Source organism: Somniosus microcephalus, unplaced genomic scaffold (genome assembly GCF_052327205.1).
Source record: "Somniosus microcephalus isolate GS21.2 unplaced genomic scaffold, FLI_Smic_1.0 unresolved_chr8, whole genome shotgun sequence".
In the NCBI taxonomy this organism is placed as follows: Eukaryota; Metazoa; Chordata; class Chondrichthyes; order Squaliformes; family Somniosidae; genus Somniosus; species Somniosus microcephalus.
Window position 1 is genome coordinate 10,430,842 of NW_028225186.1, and position 9,895 is coordinate 10,440,736.

At 45.8% G+C, this 9,895-nt stretch overlaps 2 non-coding genes across 2 annotated transcripts; both read right to left on the reverse strand.

Annotated features, from left to right (window-relative positions):
* Nucleotides 1-1,816: 1,816 nt before the first annotated feature.
* On the reverse strand, nt 1,817-1,887 carry trnag-ccc (transfer RNA glycine (anticodon CCC)). The gene has a single exon. It is a non-coding gene; the product is annotated as a tRNA-Gly (tRNA).
* A 2,078-nt stretch (nt 1,888-3,965) lies between these two features.
* trnag-acc (transfer RNA glycine (anticodon ACC)) lies at nt 3,966-4,036 on the reverse strand. The gene has a single exon. It is a non-coding gene; the product is annotated as a tRNA-Gly (tRNA).
* Nucleotides 4,037-9,895: the final 5,859 nt, after the last annotated feature.

Here is a 9,895-nt window from a genome sequence, read left to right on the forward strand (position 1 = left end):
AGGATTGGGCCATTCGGCACCTCGAGCCCCGCCATTTAATAATTTCGTGGCTCAAGAGATCTTCGACACAACGCAACTTTTCCGCCCGCTCCCCATAACCCTTGACTCCCCGACATACAGAACTGGTTTGACGTCTTACAGTGTGGCCCGAGGGACAAGCGACTTCAGTTATGTTGATGGCGTGGACAAGCTGGAATTGCTTTCCTCTGGAGGCTAAGAGGAAATTTAATAAAGGCTTGCAAAATTAAAATGTTTTTTGATAGACGAAATAAAGACAAACGCTTTCCAATGGCAGGAGGGATGGTAACCAGAGGTAGAATTGTCTTATGCAGCGAATGTTAAGTCCTCATGAATATCAGGATAAGTTATCACGGCCCAGGTACTCTGGCATTCGAGTCTTGCACACGTAGCTAATGTGGCATTCTTCACACTGGCAATGAGTTGACTGATAGCCGTGCTGTGATCAGCTAAGTTTGTTAGGGAGATGCAGTCGGCAAAATAATACATGGAAGGCGGATAATAACCGTGACTGTTCTGACACTGTGAGGTACACATAAATGTGGGCATTTAAGGTGTCTTATTCCCAATGTCATTTCCTGCTGACTTTGAAACAGCAGGCATTTTACAGAAGGCAAGGAAGTGAATGTTGCACCTCGGTCCCGAATGTTGCGCTGCTGACTGTTGAGGCAAAAGCAGCGTGGAAAGTTGAAAGGTTGATGAGGTGCAAGCATTGTTTCGCGCGGGTGTTTTGATTGCTGGCATTTCAAACAGCCAGAAAATGCACTGGTCCCCTTTACCGGGAATTCGAACCAGGGCCGCGGCGGTGAAAGCGCCGAATCCTAACCACTACACCACCAGGGAAGCTGCGGAAAGCATCCTGCCAGCAAGCAGAACAATGCAGTCTTTCCTCCTTGCTGCTTTGAAATTCAGGTCACTATCGCGCCAGGCAAACTTTTCGTACAAGATGTCATTTTTTAGGCGAGATCACAAACGACATGTTCAAGAAACCACAGCATCAATTGCGGGTAGGCGTCCACCTGAAATCTATTTGGTTCTGTGCTTTTCTCAGTGATACACAGTCAGAGAAAAGTCGTCGGGATATTGAATAATCAGCACCAAAATATCAAGGACAACACAGAGGAAATAGTAATGCACTGCTTGAGACAAAGACTCAAACACATACACGAACACAATTGTGTGCTCACTTTGTGTGGATATGTATCAGATATCCATATGATTCATGGAAGCTTGCAGTACAGTGTGAGTCCATTCGGCCAATCGTGCCAGTGCTGTCCCCTTGAAAGATCAGACGTGCTTTCTCCCGCTGTTATCTGCATTTCCCTGTCCTCTCTCGTTCCGCAGTGCCCCGCACAAAAGACAAACAGAAGGAGAACACTATGCTAACGAGGAATTGATGCAGGAGGTTTTTATACAGTTCCTCACCGTTTAAAATTATTTTAGGTTCATTTTTTCGCTGTTGATCTTTTCCAAGGAGCACGTTAAGGTGCTGCCCAAAGGTTTAAAATTGGGGATGTTAAAATTCCTCCCCGTCGGGGAATTTCACCCCAGTCTCCCGCGTGACAGGTGGGGATACTCACAAATACACTAACGAGGAAGATGAGCAATGTAATGTCTGTCAGAGTAAGAATCGAGCCTGTTACACAGGAACAGCATGCCATTCAGCCCCTGAAAGCTGTTGCACAGGAACAGGAGCAGAACATTCATACCCTTGATCCAGTTGCACAGATACAGCTAATATATTATTGATGCTCAAGTGATGTGTTTGCTATGAAATGAATTGTTTAAAATGTTAACCTGCATTGGCCGGGAATCAAACCCGGGTCACTCGCGTGGGAGGCGAGAATTCTACCCCTGAACCACCAATGCACGCCGAGTTAACAAATTCCATTTTCTGTTAGCTACAATTTAAAGCAAAATGCAGCAGGTACTGCATCTGGAATTGTTGACTAAATGCTGGAAACACTTCGAAGGTCCTGGAAGATCTGTGGATAGAGAATCACAGGGTTAACCTCTCAGGTGCATGAGCTCACGGCAGAGCTAAGATTTTGCACTTTTCTAGGTGCGGTTGGAGTTTCCTTCCAACGTTGTTTAGCTGCTCAAAAATTACATAATTTAGAAAGTAACCTTCCCCAAAAGAATAAATAGGAGCAGAATTGGGCCATTCAGCCCCTCGAGCCCCGCCATTTAATAATTTCGTGCCTGATGAGATCTTCGAGACAACGCAACTTTTCCGCCCGCTCCCCATAACCCTTGACTCCCCGACATACAGAACTGGTTTGACGTCTTACAGTGTGGCCCGAGGGACAAGCGACTTCAGTTATGTTGATGGTGTGGACAAGCTGGAATTGCTTTCCTCTGGAGGCTAAGAGGAAATTTAATAAAGGCTTGCAAAATTAAAATGGGTTTTGATAGACGAAATAAAGACAAACGCTTTCCAATGGCAGGAGGGATGGTAACCAGAGGTAGAATTGTCTTATGCAGCGAATGTTAAGGCCTCATGAATTTCAGGATAAGTTATCACGGCCCAGGTACTCTGTCATTCGAGTCTTGCACACGGAGCTAATGTGGCATTCTTCACACTGGCAATGAGTTGACTGATAGCCGTGCTGTGATCAGCTAAGTTTGTTAGGGAGATGCAGTCGGCAAAATAATACATGGAAGGCGGATAATAACCGTGACTCTTCTGACACTGTGAGGTACACAAAAATGTGGGCATTTAAGGTGTCTTGTTCCCAATGTCATTTCCTGCTGACTTTGATAACAGCAGGCATTTTACAGAAGGCAAGGAAGTGAATGTTGCACCGCTGACTGTTGAGGCAAAAGCAGCGTGGAAAGTTGAAAGGTTGATGAGGTGCAAGGATTGTTTCGCGCGGGTGCTTTGATTGCTGGCATTTCAAACAGCCAGAAAAAGCACTGGTTCCGCTGATCGGGAATCAAACCCGGGCCGCGGCGGTGAAAGCGCCGAATCCTAACCACTAGACCACCAGGGAAGCTATGGAAAGCATCCTGCCGGCAAGCAGAACAATGCAGTCTTTCCTCCTTGCTGCTTTGAAATTCAGGTCACTTTCGCGCCAGGCAAACTTTTCGTACAAGATGACATTTTTTAGGCGAGATCACAAACGACATGTTCAAGAAACCACAGCATCAATTGCGGGTAGGCGTCCAACTGAAATCTATTTGCTTCTGTGCTTTTCTCAGTGATACACAGTCAGAGAAAAGCCGTCGTGATATTGAATAATCAGCACCAAAATATCAAGGACAACACAGAGGAAATAGAAATGCACTGCTTGAGACAAAGACTGAAACACATACACGAACACAGATGTGTGCTCACTTTGTGTGGGTATGTCTCAGATATCCATATGATTCATGGACGCTTGCAGTACAGTGTGAGGCCATTCGGCCAATCGTGCCAGTGCTGTCCCCTTGAAAGTTCAGACGTGCTTTCTCCCGCTGTTATCTGCATTTCCCTGTCCTCTCTCGTTCCGCAGTGCCCCGCACAAAAGACAACCAGAAGGAGAACACAACGCTGACGAGGAATTGATGCAGGAGTTTTTTATACAGTTCCTCAACGTTTAAAATTATTTTAGGTTCAATTTTTCGCTGTTGATCTTTTCCAAGGAGCACGTTAAGGTGCTGCACAAAGGTTTAAAATTGGGGATGTTAAATTTCCTCCCCGTTGGGCAATTTCACCCCGGTCTCCCGCGTGACAGGCGGGGATACTCACAACTACACTAACGAGGAAGTGAGCAATGAAATGTCTGTCAGAGTAAGAATCGAGCCTGTTACACAGGAACAGGATGCCATTCAGCTCCTGAAAGCTGTTGCACAGGAACAGGAGCAGAACATTCATACCCTTGATCCAGTTGCATAGATACAGCTAATATATTATTTATGCTCAAGTGGTGTGCTTGCTGTGAAATGAATTGTTTAAAATGTTAACTTGCATTGGCCAGGAATCGAACCCGGGTCCCCCGCGTGGTAGGCGAGAATTCTACTCCTGAACCACCAATGCACGCCGAGTTAACAAATTCCATTTTCTGGTAGCTACAATTTATTTTTGGCTTTTGTTAATACAAGCGGGGACACTGCGTTAACATAAAAAGCAAAATGCAGCAGATACTGCATCTGGAATTGTTGACTAAATGCTGAAAACACTTCGAAGGTCCTGGAAGATCTGTGGACAGAGAATCACAAGGTTAACCTGTCAGGTGCATGAGCTCACGGCAGAGCTAAGATTTTGCACTTTTCCAGGTGCCGTGGGAGTTTCCTTCCAACGTTGTTTAGCTGCTCAAAAATTACATAATTAAGAAACTAACCTTCCCCAAAAGAATAAATAGGAGCAGGATTGGGCCATTCGGCCCCTCGAGCCCCGCCATTTAATAAGTTCGTGGCTGATGAGATCTTCGACACAACGCAACTTTTCCGCCCGCTCCCCATAACCCTTGACTCCCCGACATACAGAAGTCGTTTGACGTCTTACAGTGTGGCCCGAGGGACAAGCGACTTCAGTTATGTTGATGGTGTGGACAAGCTGGAATTGCTTTCCTCTGGAAGCTAAGAGGAAATTTAATAAAGGCTTGCTAAATTACAATGGCTTTTGATAGAGGAAATAAAGACAAACGCTTTCCAATGGCAGAAGGGATGGTAACCAGAGGTAGAATTGTCTTATGCAGCGAATGTTAAGGCCTCCTGACTATCAGGATAAGTTATCATGGCCCAGGTACTCTGTCATTCGAGTCTTGCATACGGCATTTTTCACACTGGCAATGAGTTGACTGATAGCCGTGCTGTGATCAGCTCAGTTTGTTAGGGAGATGCAGTCGGCAAAATAATACATGGAAGGCGGATAATAACCGTGACTGTTCTGACACTGTGAGGTACACATAAATGTGGGCATTTAAGGTGTCTTGGTCCCAATGTCATTTCCTGCTGACTTTGAAACAGCAGGCATTTTAAAGAAGGCAAGGAAGTGAATGTTGCACCTCGGTACCGAATGTTGCGCTGCTGACTGTTGAGGCAACAGCAGCGTGGAAAGTTGAAAGGTTGATGAGGTGCAAGCATTGTTTCGCGCGGGTGCTTTGATTGCTGGCATTTCATACAGCCAGAAAAAGCACTGCTTTCGCTGACCGGGAATCGAACCCGGGCCGCGGCGGTGAAAGCGCCGAATCCTAACCACTAGACCACCAGGGAAGCTATGGAAAGCATCCTGCCAGCAAGCAGAACAATGTAGTCTTTCCTCCTTGCTGCTTTGAAATTCAGGTCACTTTCGCGCCAGGCAAACTTTTCGGACAAGATGACATTTTTTCGGCGAGATCACAAACGACATGTTCAAGAAACCACAGCATCAATTGCGGGTAGGCGTCCAACTGAAATCTATTTGCTTCTGTGCTTTTCTCAGTGATACACAGTCAGAGAAAAGCCGTCGGGATATTGAATAATCAGCACCAAAATATCAAGGACAACACAGAGGAAATAGTAATGCACTGCTTGAGACAAAGACTCAAACACGAACACAGATGTGTGCTCACTTTGTGTGGGTATGTCTCAGATATCCATATGATTCATGGACGCTTGCAGTACAGTGTGAGGCCATTCGGCCAATCGTGCCAGTGCTGTCCCCTTGAAAGATCAGACGTGCTTTCTCCCGCTGTTATCTGCATTTCCCTGTCCTCTCTCGTTCCGCAGTGCCCCGCACAAAAGACAACCAGAAGGAGAACACTATGCTAACGAGGAATTGATGCAGGAGGTTTTTATACAGTTCCTCACCGTTTAAAATTATTTTTGGTTCAATTTTTCGCTGTTGATCTTTTCCAAGGAGCACGTTAAGGTGCTGCCCAAAGGTTTAAAATTGGGGATGTTAAAATTCCTCCCCGTCGGGGAATTTCACCCCGGTCTCCCGCGTGACACGTGGGGATACTCACAACTGCACTAACGAGGAAGTGAGCAATGTAATGTCTGTCAGAGTAAGAATCGAGCCTGTTACACAGGAACAGGATGCCATTAAGCCCCTGAAAACTGTTGCACAGGAAGAGGAGCAGAACATTCATACCCTTGATCCAGTTGCACAGATACAGCTAATATATTATTTATGCTCAAGTGATGTGTTTGCTATGAAATGAATTGTTTAAAAGGTTAACCTGCATTGGCCGGGAATCGAACCCGGGTCGCCCGCGTGGCAGGCGAGAATTCTACTCCTGAACCACCAATGCACGCCGAGTTAACAAATTCCATTTTCTGGTAGCTACAATTTATTTTTGGCTTTTGTTAATACAAGCGGGGACACTGCGTTAACATAAAAAGCAAAATGCAGCAGATACTGCATCTGGAATTGTTGACTAAATGCTGGAAACACTTCGAAGGTCCTGGAAGATCTGTGGACAGAGAATCACAAGGTTAACCTGTCAGGTGCATGAGCTCACGGCAGAGCTAAGATTTTGCACTTTTCCAGGTGCCGTGGGAGTTTCCTTCCAACGTTGTTTAGCTGCTCAAAAATTACATAATTAAGAAACTAACCTTCCCCAAAAGAATAAATAGGAGCAGGATTGGGCCATTCAGCCCCTCGAGCCACGCCATTTAATAAGTTCCTGGCTGGTGAGATCTTCGACACAACGCAACTTTTCCGCCCGCTCCCCATAACCCTTGACTCCCCGACATACAGAACTCGTTTGACGTCTTACAGTGTGGCCCGAGGGACAAGCGACTTCAGTTATGTTGATGGTGTGGACAAGCTGGAATTGCTTTCCTCTGGAGGCTAAGAGGAAATTTAATAAAGGCTTGCAAAATTACAATGGCTTTTGATAGAGGAAATAAAGACAAACGCTTTCCAATGGCAGAAGGGATGGTAACCAGAGGTAGAATTGTCTTATGCAGCGAATGTTAAGGCCTCCTGAATATCAGGATAAGTTATCACGGCCCAGGTAGTCTGTCATTCGAGTCTTGCACACGGCATTTTTCACACTGGCAATGAGTTGACTGATAGCCCTGCTGAGATCAGCTAAGTTTGTTAGGGAGATGCAGTCGGCAAAATAATACATGGAAGGCGGATAATAACCTTGACTGTTCTGACACTGTGAGGTACACATAAATGTGGGCATTTAAGGTGTCTTGGTCCCAATGTCATTTCCTGCTGACTTTGAAACAGCAGGCATTTTAAAGAAGGCAAGGAAGTGAATGTTGCACCTCGGTACCGAATGTTGCGCTGCTGACTGTTGAGGCAACAGCAGCGTGGAAAGTTGAAAGGTTGATGAGGTGCAAGCATTGTTTCGCGCGGGTGCTTTGATTGCTGGCATTTCAAACAGCCAGAAAAAGCACTGGTTCCCTGACCGGGAATCAAACCCGGGCCGCGGCGGTGAAAGCGCCGAATCCTAACCACTAGACCACCAGGAAAGCTATGGAAAGCATTCTGCCAGCAAGCAGAACAATGCAGTCTTTCCTCCTTGCTGCTTTGAAATTCAGGTCACTTTCGCGCCAGGCAAACTTTTCGTACAAGATGACATTTTTTAGGCGAGATCACAAACGACATGTTCAAGAAACCACAGCATCAATTGCGGGTAGGCGTCCAACTGAAATCTATTTGCTTCTGTGCTTTTCTCAGTGATACACAGTCAGAGAAAAGCCGTCGGGATATTGAATAATCAGCACCAAAATATCAAGGACAACACAGAGGAAATAGTAATGCACTGCTTGAGACAAAGACTCAAACACATACACGAACACAGATGTGTGCTCACTTTGTGTGGGTATGTCTCAGATATCCTTATGATTCATGGACGCTTGCAGTACAGTGTGAGGCCATTCGGCCAATCGTGCCAGTGCTGTCCCCTTGAAAGATCAGACGTGCTTTCTCCCGCTGTTATCTGCATTTCCCTGTCCTCTCTCGTTCCGCAGTGCCCCGCACAAAAGACAAACAGAAGGAGAACACTATGCTAACGAGGAATTGATGCAGGAGGTTTTTATACAGTTCCTCACCGTTTAAAATTATTTTAGGTTCAATTTTTCGCTGTTGATCTTTTCCAAGGAGCACGTTAAGGTGCTGCCCAAAGGTTTAAAATTGGGGATGTTAAAATTCCTCCCCGTCGGGGAATTTCACTCCGGTCTCCCGCGTGACAGGTGGGGATACTCACAACTATACTAACGAGGAAGTGAGCAATGTCTGTCAGAGTAAGAATCGAGCCTGTTACACAGGAACAGGATGCCATTCAGCCCCTGAAAACTGTTGCACAGGAACAGGAGCAGAACATTCATACCCTTGATCCAGTTGCACAGATACAGCTAATATATTATTTATGCTCAAGTGATGTGTTTGCTATGAAATGAATTGTTTAAAAGGTTAACCTGCATTGGCCGGGAATCGAACCTGGGTCCCCCGCGTGGCAGGCGAGAATTCTACCCCTGAACCACCAATGAACGCCGAGTTAACAAATTCCATTTTCTGGTAGCTACAATTTATTTTTGGCTTTTGTTAATACAAGCGGGGACACTGCGTTAACATAAAAAGCAAAATGCAGCAGATACTGCATCTGGAATTGTTGACTAAATGCTGGAAACACTTCGAAGGTCCTGGAAGATCTGTGGACAGAGAATCACAGGGTTAACCTCTCAGGTGCATGAGCTCACGGCAGAGCTAAGATTTTGCACTTTTCTAGGTGCCGTGGGAGTTTCCTGCCAACGTTGTTTAGCTGCTCAAAAATTACATAATTAAGAAACTAACCTTCCCCAAAAGAATAAATAGGAGCAGGATTGGGCCATTCGGCCCCTCGAGCCCCGCCATTTAATAAGTTCGTGGCTGATGAGATCTTCGACACAACGCAACTTTTCCGCCCGCTCCCCATAACCCTTGACTCCCCGACATACAGAACTCGTTTGACGTCTTATAGTGTGGCCCGAGGGACAAGCGACTTCAGTTATGTTGATGGTGTGGACAAGCTGGAATTGCTTTCCTCCGGAGGCTAAGAGGAAATTTAATAAAGGCTTGCAAAATTACAATGGCTTTTGATAGAGGAAATAAAGACAAACGCTTTCCAATGGCAGAAGGGATGGTAACCAGAGGTAGAATTGTCTTATGCAGCGAATGATAAGGCCTCCTGAATATCAGGATAAGTTATCACGGCCCAGGTACTCTGTCATTCGAGTCTTGCACACGTTGCTAATGTGGCATTTTTCACACTGGCAATGAGTTGACTGATAGCCGTGCTATGATCAGCTAAGTTTGTTAGGGAGATGAATTCGGCAAAATAATACATGGAAGGCGGATAATAACCGTGACTGTTCTGACACTGTGAGGTACACATAAATGTGGCCATTTCAAGTGTCTTGTTCCCAATGTCATTTCCTGCTGACTTTGAAACAGCAGGCATTTTACAGAAGGCAAGGCAAGTGAATGTTGCACCTCGGTACCGAATGATGCGCTGCTGACTGTTGAGGCAACAGCAGCGGTGTGGAAAGTTGAAAAGTTGAAGCATTGTTTCGCGTGTGGGCTTTGATTGCTGGCATTTTAAACTGCCAGAAAACGCACTATTTTCCTGACCGGTTTATCGAATTCGGGTCGCGGTGGTGAAAGCGCCGAATCCGAACCACTATACCACCAGGGAAACTGCGAAAAACGTCCTGCCAGCAAGCAGAACAATGCAGTCTTTCCTCCTTGCTTCTTTGAAATTCAGGTCACTTCCACGCCAGGCAATCTTTTCGTACAAGATGACATTTTTTAGGCGGGATCACAAAGGACATGTTCAGGAACCCACAGCATCAAGTGCGGGTAGGCGTCCACCTGAAATCTATTTGCTTCTAACCCACTGACCACAAGCTGACCGATCACAAAGAAAGTGACCAAATGATCACAATCTGAAAGAACACACAGAAACTGACCCATTGA